We start from the raw sequence: 11,456 nt of genomic DNA, 5'->3' as shown, positions 1-11,456 counted from the left end.
AGAGTAACAAAATGCTTTGAAAAAAAAGAAGAAGAAAAGAAACAGACTTTGTTTGAACAGATTATCAGGTATCAGAGCTGAGCTACATCTGCTAGGCAGCATGTCAGCAAGACTCACAATTATGCATTCTAATCATTTGTATGGATAAATGCAGATGAGCTCTGATTTACGTTCAAATTATTGGAAAAGGAGCCCAGGATGGTTTTTGTTTTTGTATAAGTCTAAGAAAACTGAGACTAACACAGAACGTGTGAGCGTGGTCTTCAAATCCCACAACACAAAGCTGATCTGAGTAATCTAAATTCATGGATTTATTACATTTATGTGTCTCCCTCCTCATTACTTATATTGTCATTTGTCACACATACATAATTCAACACCGGTTAATTTAAGTCTTAAATTAAAAGACGTGGCGGCCTCACAAGGAAAACTGTATTCCCAGGGGTAGATGTGACAGAAACTTGACTTAGTGCGTTTCACAACAATGACTTTGCCGGAGCAAATGCTGCTTCAGTCACAGGGAGCACATTTGGTGCCAGAATCAGAACCATACCCTCCCGTGCTCGTAGCCCCATTAGGCCCATCTTTTTTCTTCTTCTTTTTTGTTCTGATGCTGAAACAGGGATAGAGCCTGAAGGGCACACAGACACACACTTCATATATCTCAGAGGGGCCAAACCAGGGCTTTGGTTTCAGCAGCACTCTGGCCCCTGAAAGGTCTGCATGGGGCCAGCATGAGCCTCAGTGGGGCATTAGAGCTTTTGGAGGAACAGGATATTACGCTTCCTCTGTGCATCACCTCAGCCTGCACAGGATGAATTGTGTACAGTCTGTTCCAGGAAGTGAAGGAGTGCCGTTCAGGGAATGTGAAGAAAGCTTGTCTTGATTTTCTTGAGTCTCTCAATGAGAAATTTGTTCCGGAAGTTCAACCGAAGTGTTCAAAATTGACCCTTTCTGATTAAGATGCTCTTATGTATTTCCCTGCCTCATTGTCTTAAAACAACATCCTGTCTGTACACAGTCCAAATGAAGACAAACTTATGGGTTTTGTGGATTGCTTTTTTGGGGGAAACTGATCCAACAGTTCTATGTTGTTCAGAATTAAGCCCTGGCCTTTCCTTTTTCATTTCTAGAGTTTGCGTGAAACGAATCTCCATCCTTTCCAATGGTCTTTAAAAGACATGAGCAGTGATCAATGAATGTGCCTTTACAGCATTTTATTATTTAGCACGTCGGAGGAGGTTTAAGCTGGAAAGCTGATCACTCACTGATATCAGTAAAATATTCACTGAAGTACAACATTCAGAAACATCTGCTATTTAATTCTTGCGCAAAAATAAACAACTAATATGAAGGGACAGCCACATTTACTAGCACTTCTGTAAAAACTGGTAAAAAGGCCTTGAAATAAAAAGGACATTTTTTTAAAGCAGTAACAAGAACTTACTCTTAAAATTGTGGAATAAACCAGAATTTGAATTTGAGTATATTTATTCATTGGGGGGGAGGGGAAAATCCCATGTTTAGAAATGGTTTTGAACAATTTGCTAGTGAAATAATTATTGGCAACCTTAACAATTCTAATAAATCTGAAGCATTTTTAATTAAGCTGACATATATCAGGAAATATTTGCACATCGTTAACGCCCGAGTTTTTGTTTGGGTCTTTAAATTAATTTCAGCAAACTACATCTTTCTGCTGCAGTGCAGGCTGAACATTGGTCCAGCAAACCCATTATTATTTTTCCACCATTTACGTTTAGTGAATGAAGAGTGTTGGTTTTTGTCTTTCCATATCAAAACAAAGAAATTGCAATCGCCGTTCTACAGACATTCTGAAAATTTTCTTTCCCACTTACTCTGTAAATATTTCAGTTAAAGGTGCTGGCAGTAAATAATGTTTATTTTCAGACAAAGATCCTCTTTATATGATAGACAATTGTTGTCGTCTAACAGTACTTTTGCTAGAATTAAAGTGAATTCTCAATACAGAAAGCATACTGAGGGAATAGTCACACCAAACAATGTGCAAACTGTTTGCATTATGTGGAAGTCTGGAGAAATGCTGGCATTGTTCGACGCTGCGAGCTTCCTCCTGATAAAAATGCTGGCAGGCACTTTGTTTAACTTGAGGAGAGACAATAGGGTCTTAACCGCATTCAAATTGTGAAGTCTTTCTTTTCTTTTTTTTCAAATGTTTAGTCTGCCTGCAGGCCTGATTATCATAAAGCAAAGTTCAACAAGATACAATAATGATGTGAAATTCTGCACCCTAAGCCCCTGATTTTTAATTAACATACATATGTCTCTTCCTCTGGCTGTGCACTGGACCGGTTTCAAAGTGGTATCAGATGTCCCTGAAGTTCCAACGGCCTCGACGTGATCACCGTGTATATTTTCCATATGATAATTTCAGTGAGCCACAGCCCTCAGCTTTAGATTCCCGTCTGCACATTACAAACTGAAACATCTGGTGCTGCTATAGGAGGCTGACTCGCAGGACCAGAACGACCCCACAAGGCTCTCCCCCGGACCCAGAGCCAAGATTAAATACGACCCGGATCATTCCAAAGACTAAATGCAATTCTTGCATGTCCGCCTGTATGCATGAGTAATGACTTCTGCATCGATGCAGACGCTCTCTTTTACAGGTTTGCATGCATGTTGGCAGGAGTGTCGCATTCTTGCTTGGGTTACACCTACAGTTCTTAACAGAGAAAGAAAAAAATGGTCACTTCTGCATCACACGGTGGATGTCGAAGGTCATTAGCAAGTCTGCTCTGGGGGATTTCCTCAGAATCCTCTACCTCCTGATCAAACAAACAGGAAACAATGTGTTCAACAGATTTAAAGTTGTTGGAAGGTGAAACAGTGCATATGGCTCATGGCTCACACTGCTTTAAGTTACAGCACCTTGCAAAGGTAATTTTCACTTTTCCATATTAAACACTTGAATGCATCTTAATTGTATGACTCGAATAGCTTTGGAGACCTCGAGGCTGAAATTTTCACCTTTTTTCTTGCAAAATAGCAAAATCTCTCCTGTTTGGATGTGACGCATCAGTGAAGATTAATACTGTACATCACTGACTGCGCCAATCTAACACGAGAATATAGTATGGAATGGTGAACGTCACCTTGTGTTTAGCTCCATCTTTCCACTGTTACCAGCTTCCTTATCCGACTAAGGAAAAGCCTCCCCACAGCACAATGCTGCCACTTCCCTGTTTTACCATAAAGATTGTTTAATTAGTGTTTCTCCGGCCACTCCTCTTTCTTCTTCCACATGTTTACTGCCTCCTTCACAAGATTTGTGGCCATGCTTTTTAGATCTTTTTTGTTTTGAGTTGTCAAAACTCAATGTATAAATTAAAATAGTTTCCACTGAGCAGAAGTATTACTCATAGAAACTGTCAGGGAAAACACAGGCATTAAAGTTTGTGATCTTAATTTCCTAATTGAATCTCCTCTGGTTATTTTGTAATTTTTTTCTTGTTAGGACCTTTTTTCCCCTTGAAGAATGTCCTTCAGTCTTCATGCCTGAATGAACACGTTTTTGCATCAGTCAAGGTGCTCTGTTATTACAATTTCATTATTTCGGCGCGCTGCCGTCGCGGCGGTGATCAAAGCAGGTCTTCCTCAGAGTCCCCTTTTTGTCTCACAGAGACCTTTGAACAGGCTGCGCGTGCGTGCCTGAGTGCTTCACAGCACAAATCAACGCACATCTTAAGTGAAACCTACAGGAGCGTCTCTCTTTATAGGACCAGCAGGCGGCCAGACAAACTTAATGACAGTGGTTTTGTCATAAAACATGATTACCTACAGACAGGACTGTAATTGAAGTGCGTTGTTTTAATAAACCTTACACACAGAGGAGGGAAGGAAAGGCTTTTTTTTTTTTTAGAGAGGATGGGCTCAAAGAAAGTGGGGACTGATGGATACTCATAAACCATAAACACACACAAAGGCTCTGCTGACATGCTGAAGAACACAACCAGTGTGATGCGTGTGTCCATCTGCACTTTGACATCGTGTGAAAGCAAAGGGTTGGTGTAATTTCATCTTTCCAGTGCAGGATGAGTGGAGTTTTTGAACTGAAGGTACATCCAACCATGTACACACACCCACAGGCGCCTCGGACTGCGTTCACACACCGACGTCCCCCGCCTAACAGTTCCCTTCTTTGAAAAAGCAACAGTGAGCAGACATGACGGTTTACGTATAGTGAGGGCACATTAGGATTCAAGATGAGGCATTCTTGGAGACTAACGTCACCGCCTTGATTTATGTCTCAAATGAAAGGACTATAAACAGTAAGACGAGCTTCTCTTTGAATTTATGGCTTCAAGACACGCAGCGATTCAAAGTGAAGGCAGGGTAAAGTTTTGGATGTTTCATTGCCGAGAATAATTAATGGATTACTGGGTTAATCATGTCAGCAAAACGATTAAACGCACAACAGACGGACATATTACAGGAACACTAAGTTCATACATGCAGTAAGAGCCTTCTCAAATAAGAAATGACTATTATTGTTATCATTTTTATCCGTCCATCCTTGATATCCAGCCTCATTATTGACATGACAAAGGAAAGTCCATTAAATTTAATTGTTATCATTTTACTCACCATTTAGAGTAATTTCTAGTTGCTGAGTGAAAAGTAAATGAAAAGCAAATGCAACTCATTGAAATGCTCTAGTTACCAGATACGCACGCAAAATAAAAAAAAAAAAGTATTACTTTTTGACTGTACACTTTACACTGGCTCTATTTTAATATGATTTCAGTAACAGTATAAGAATGCAACAAGTGTTTGATGCTATGTAAAAATCTGCCAAATTCGGTTTTGTCATGTTGTCAAAGGATACGGCTCAGAGTAAATACTGGGAAATCACCGTTCTGTGACTGCGGATCCAGTGAAATGCATTTCAAATGATAGCTAAATACTTTGGAACCTCAACTGACATTTGTTTCATAAATGGAAACATTAAAATCTTTGTTTTGAAGTGAAAAGGCTGAACACTAATTGAACGGGCTCATGGCGCTTCCATTCCTCAGGCGGTCGGTCGTTCATGAAACAGAAAGCTTTCTGTGGTGGAAATTAGTGCAGGAGGGGAACAAACCCCCTTCACATTACTTCTTAACAGTAATGTGTACTTCTAGACTCTCTGCGTCTTGATAATCTCTTGCTGCTTACTTCATTTCTTCAAAGAACGCTCACCGTTGCAAATCTTTTTCCTCCACCTTTTATGTTTCACTTATGGGCCTCGAATTTCCATCCTAAATTGGAATCAGACACGTCAGCAGACTGATGACTCCACCACCATCAAGGCTTCACTTCGCTCTGTGATGTGTCACCTGTCACCAAATTAACTTCCTGGCAGATCCAAACCAAACTGAAGCTTTGAAGTGAGGGAGCAGGGCCTGTACGTCTTCCTGGCAATGCGACATCAAAGACATTCTCGGCATATGAGCTTCGTTAAAAGAGTCCAAAATACATACAGTTCTTCAGCCAGGGGAGGATATATGAAGTACCACATACCCGGACTAAAACATAAACGGGGAATCGGGCTGTCAGGAAGAGCTGACTTCCACTGCGACCCCTCCTTTAAGGTGATGTCGGACATCCAGGAAATGTTTCGGGGGGGTTTCCTGACATGCACAGGAAGACATGCTGGACAAAAAGCTGGAGGATGCCTGTGTTGACCCGGATGTGAATTTAGGAAGTGCTTGATTTATTTCTGGTTTTTCCAGTAATAAATCACCTCACATCAGGACAATGTGACTTTCACAACATGTAATGTTTTCAAAGTAAATCCAACACCAAACCTGCTCACTTTGTTGTGGTTTGGTTCAATCAACTTCAGTTCTTACCTTTGTGACGTTTGAACTTTTTACAAGCACATTTTTTCATTTTTGTCCAGTGTATGTTCCTCCACGGATATTCTTCATGTTAGTCCCTCTCACCTGTTTGTTTCGCCACTCTCCTCAGAATTTTAACCTCTCGTTTGCGTTCTTTTATTCTCCAGCTCGTCCTCCCAATGTTCCGCATTTCCTGTCAGCCTGCTTGTTTCAGCTGATTCATTAAACTCCATCATTTTTGGCTCTTTCACAGCCACAAAACATGACATTTAAGTCCAGAATCAAAAGAATGTTTGGTCTATTTTTAGTGAGACTTTGAGATATAACGTCAGCAGAAAAAGTGAGGAAATCTATTGATTCTTAAATGATTGTTGGGCATAGCTGGAAAAGAAAATCCTCAGCACAAATAAATAAATAAAGACATTCTGATATTCAAGTTTGTCAAAGCCAGATCTTCTGACATCTGTCAGGGAGTCTGATGCCAGAAGCCGACTCATCTTTGGACTCGGCAGAGAAAACAGAAAAACCCGGCGGTTTATTCAGCCAGAAAGACACCATGAGCTGAAACCACATCTATAGATTGATTTGTTTGGTTTGAGTTTTCAGTCATATATCCCTGAACACCTGCAGCTTTCACTGCTAATGTTCCTTGGCTTTACCGCACACACTTTGTTGTCCTAAAGTTGTCGTTACTCTTGTTAGTTTTCACGGGGCTGCACTCTTCTGAGCCGTTTTACAATGGAAATGTTTGTTTTTGCAGGCTGCGAGCGGGTATCAACAACCCTTCCAGTGTGTAATTATGCTACGGAGTGACATACTTCCCTTCAGGGCAGCATACAGTAGTGTTTAAGGAGTGTCTGCTTTTCCAGCGTCTGTAAATGTAGATGTGAAGCTCAGGTGAATGCTTGGCTTTGTGTAACTTTGTTTGGTGGTGAAATGGGGAATCGAGTTTTATGGTTTAAAGTTGCAGAGTGGTTCCACCTGTCCATCATGCTCCCATCACAGGTAGCAACACTTGTGAGTGAACAAGTGCTCATCCAACAGAGGTGAAGCGTTCATGAGCTCCCCAGAGACACTCTGAAAAAAAAAAAAAAAGAAGTCCAGACGTGGAGCGTTCTCACAGTGTAACCCAGTATTCCCAGTGAAAAGCTTTTTCAGAGCAGGATCGTTTCCCCAACAGCTCCTCTACTTTTGCTCGGCCGCTCCCGGACGAGCCCAGCTCCTTCAGCTCCAGTCGAACAGGGGCCCCCCTCTCCTGTGCTCCACTCCTTCAGGGGCCCGTGCAGGTAAGCCGAGGAACACAAGCAGTGCGGCTTCAATGGAGCCTCTTATGTATCAATTACCTAGAAAATCAAACAGCACGTAAGAGGGGCGGTTGACTTGTTTGTTTAACTTTGGTCACAGAGATTCCTGAGTAAACTCGGGGAGGAGGAAAGGTTGGTTTATCTCAGAGGATGTGAGGCGGGGAAGCCGGATCATTTGTCACCCGAATGACCTAAATTTATCTCGGAGGAAATTCAATTCTTTGCTCCACAATGCAGACAACTCGGGGCAGTTTTTAGAGGTTAAACAACATTTTGAACCTCTGTGCCAGTTGAACTGTGATGATTCAACTCTGTTGTGGGTAAAGCCAACAACAGAGCCGGAATGTGATGTTCAGGAACATCACAAAGAGCAAGCAAACAGGTATTGCTTGCTCAATCCCGGTGGGTTTCTGTTGGGTGCGCGTGAGCAGCAGCTGATTTTGATATTGCTCAGAGTCTGCAATAGCATGACAGATGTTTGGTTTTTTTTTATCTGTTTGTCTATTAGCCGCAAACAAGAAAACATCATCACAAAAAAGAAATAAAGGCTTTCGAACATCAGTTTACTTTTTATAACGTGGTTCGCTTAGAGATAAAGTTCCTGAAATAATTGACATTTCAATTCTACTCTAATAATAATAATAATAATAATAAATGTATAAATTATTATTTTTTAAAATGTATAACAAATATTAAATAGTTTCTTCTAAGGAACGTGGACTGCATCATACTTCATACAGATATTCTATTTTAATCAAGGGGGTGTGAAATTTATTTTATTGAATAAATATCTGAAACTGAGCACAATTGTGCCCAGGTATTTTTGTTTGTTTGTTTTTAAAGGAAAGGGTCTCTCTGTGTCCCTCTCTTTGGAGGTCATTTTAGGCGTGCCCACCTATGAGGAGACCTCTGGGCTGACCAAGAGTCAGCAGAAGCACCAAACATCCCTTCTTGCCTCAGATTACAGTGGAATACCCCAGAATGAGCTGGGGTTTAGGTTCATCTTAAACCAAGACAATAATCTTGGTTTAATAATCAATAATCCAGACCTACAATAAGACAGTTTAAGTACATTCATATGCAGGAAAGGTCCTACAAATAATCATCTTCCAGATTTGAATAAAATTTAAAAAATTTGTCATAATCTGACTGAGTTTTAGCTAGTTTTCAAAAAATGAGCAGAAACCTAATTCTACCAGATGTGCAAAGCTGGTAAATGCTGCAGCTATATTTGCGGCAACAGGTGATTCTGAAGTGCTGTGCAAAGGAGCTGAATACAAATGTACGCCACACTTTTCAGGATTTTATTGGGACGAGAAAATCTTCCCTCCACTGGGCAAACTGCGAAAGACTCCCAAGTGCATGAATGCTTTCGAAAAACACTGTCATGAGATCAAGTTCTGCTCATAATGCTTCTGCACACGCTCCACAGCTGCACACTCTGACTCCACAGGTCTGATTTTCACCAGTTACCGAGCCAGAACTGCCGGACCCCCCACCCAGTCCCAGGAAGCTTTGGTCCTTCGATGAAACAGCCTGATTGTCAACAGACCTGTGGGCCAATTGATACCAGCAGGGGTCAAAGAGGGCCGGGGGTTACGCCACAAAAGCCTTCTGTCTCTGCCTGGGGGTGGGGTTACCTGGCCTGTCTTCTCTGCTGGAGTCTTATTTCACACATGCACACACGTGCATGCCAATGAGTGACCACTCAGCAAACAATCACACACAGCTGCCACCGGAGTGTGAGGGGAGCGCAGTGTGGTTCACGTCTGAGACAAAAGAGGCTTGTTGGTCGAGCGTTCACAGTGGCAGATAGTTATTGTTCTCCCGGATGTGACATGGAAAAGCCACAGGAAATGTTTTTCTCCTTGGTAGATGTTCAAACATTGGTTCAATCTCATTCTGTCAGAAGAGCAGATGTAATATTCGGGGCCTCAAAAGATTATGAATTATTTCAGAGAATGTTGAGAAGCAGTTTCTCTTTCATGAAGTTACATTTGTCCATGTGAAGAAACAGCATTTATTCTCTGGGAGCAGTGAGTCCCCATAATGTAGTATGTGCCAGGAAAGTAGTCCCCACAGTGCATCAAATACAGGATACACACACACAACAGTGGCTTTCTGAACCAGTGATGTCACTCACGCTACACGATTTTAGAAAAGTCAGTTGATTCTGAAAACGTGAGAGAGAGACCACACACTAGCCGATTTAAAACCCTAGGTGTAACGGGTTCGATCGTAGAGTGTGAGGTTTCACTCAAAGACATTCTAATTCCAGATACCAAATCCTTTCAAATTAAAATTCTGCACTACCACACCTGAATTTAGAGTAAACAAACAAACATGGACAACGACGTTGAAGTGGTAACTTTAGTTTGCAGACTTATTTTAACCCAAAAAAGACGTGACCAAAAATCAAAGTTTTGGATTAAGAACTGGAGATATTGTGAGCAAGTTCATTTTTCGGTACTGAAATATATTAATTTAATCAAAGTATGTCATGAATATGTGTGTCAAGTCCAGAGCATACTAGATTTTTTGGTTGCTTTTGCCACCACTAGATGACATGCATACAAGATACAACACACAGCACTATTCAGAGACGCAATGAGTTTATAGCAGTTGTTCCACCGTGTTTGTAATTCTGCCATCACTGTAGTTCTTAAAAGCAGCTCAGAGGGAGACAAAATTCTGTCTATTTTGAGTGTCAACAGTGTCAAGACTTACACTGTGTTGTGTCAGTCTTTTGTTTTGACTTCAATTTGGCTCGTTTGTTGTTAATCATGTCGCCACAGTTACTTGAAATGCCAACAAATGTAAAAGCTCCCCTCAAGGGATGGAGCCGCACCTTTTGAGATATATATATATATATATATATATATATATATATATATATATATATATATATATATATATATATATATATATAATATATATATATATATATATATATAATATTGTGAGGGGGACGCAGCGGTACGGGCCGCATTAACGGTAGTAGGAAGCGGCAGTTATTTTGAGGTGAAGAACAATAGGTGCCAGCCATGCAATGCATGGAGGTAGTGACTATGCATTGCTATGGACAGGCCCCAATCAGGTGACTTCTGAAGACAACTGGTTGGACAGTTTCATGGATTCTGCAGTTTCAGAGTGAAGGAAGACAAAGGCAAGCCGTACTTTTCAGATTTTTATGTGTAAGACAATTTTGACAGATTCTTCTGGAAGAAAGTATATTGATTTCAAAATCCAATATCAGTTTAACCAGTTTCCACGAAATAAATCAAATAAATCGTGATACAATCCCTTTTCTACTTTAAATATGACGTTGTAATGAATCGCTCGCTTTAATTATTGATGGCCTTTTAATATAAGGCCAGTTTTGCAGAGGAAAGGGTGGAGATGGGTGCTTCTCCTGGTGACCAAAAAGGCCTGGAGTACAAACTCTGCTTTCCACAAACAACAACTCCCATCAGAGGAAAGAAAAGCTTCAAAGGTAAGCGATCTGCCAGAGGCCGATGGGCAGGAACCTCCCCGCTCCTCTTCTGACAACATGCAACATTGATGATATTCCTCATCTGAAATGGATCTACTCACACGCACACGCGAAATGTCTCTCCAGCTTCACGGGTTTATGTTACTGATAAATGATTTGACCTCTTAAAACCTCTCATGTGGGGTCAAAAGTCAGGCGACAGAGAAAATACTTTGTGTCATAATACGTGTTTTGTGAAGAGGTTCAAGCTGAGTTTTTGTCACAGGTAGCCAAGTTGTGGCACCGATAATCCTGAGGTGGCAGAAACAAAACTGTTTATGGAGAGAAAATTAGACTTCTCTATTTGTGCAAGATTATCAAGAGGCGAGAAGCAGGACACACTCTGTGTTCCTCTGTGATGGACAGGCCTCATAGGGCAATGTGGAGAGATATAAGACTGACCCATGGACACACTCACTCATGAGAAAAACGTAGAGAGACCAGTTAACTTTCCAAGCATGTTTTCTGACAATCGGAAAACATGCAGAGTCCATGCCCAAGATTTATACCCAGGATTTCCTTGCTGAAAATCATAAGTGCTATCAACCACTTTACTGTGCAGCCTGGAGCTGATTATCAATGTTTTTTTGTCAGCTGAATTGTTTCTAAGAGCAAAAATGGCTAGCACATATAATTTTATTGTCAATAAAATAGAAAATATGATGTTTTTTGCTGCAGCGAAGACCAGAGATTCTCTGCCAGCGCAAACCAGAATCACGTGGTTTCTTGACCAAGAAATGCAGCACAAGACTTTCT

This window comes from Poeciliopsis prolifica, unplaced genomic scaffold (assembly GCF_027474105.1).
Source record: "Poeciliopsis prolifica strain line A6 unplaced genomic scaffold, Auburn_PproV2 SCAFFOLD005, whole genome shotgun sequence".
Taxonomy (NCBI): domain Eukaryota; kingdom Metazoa; phylum Chordata; class Actinopteri; order Cyprinodontiformes; family Poeciliidae; genus Poeciliopsis; species Poeciliopsis prolifica.
This window is presented reverse-complemented; position numbering follows the sequence as displayed.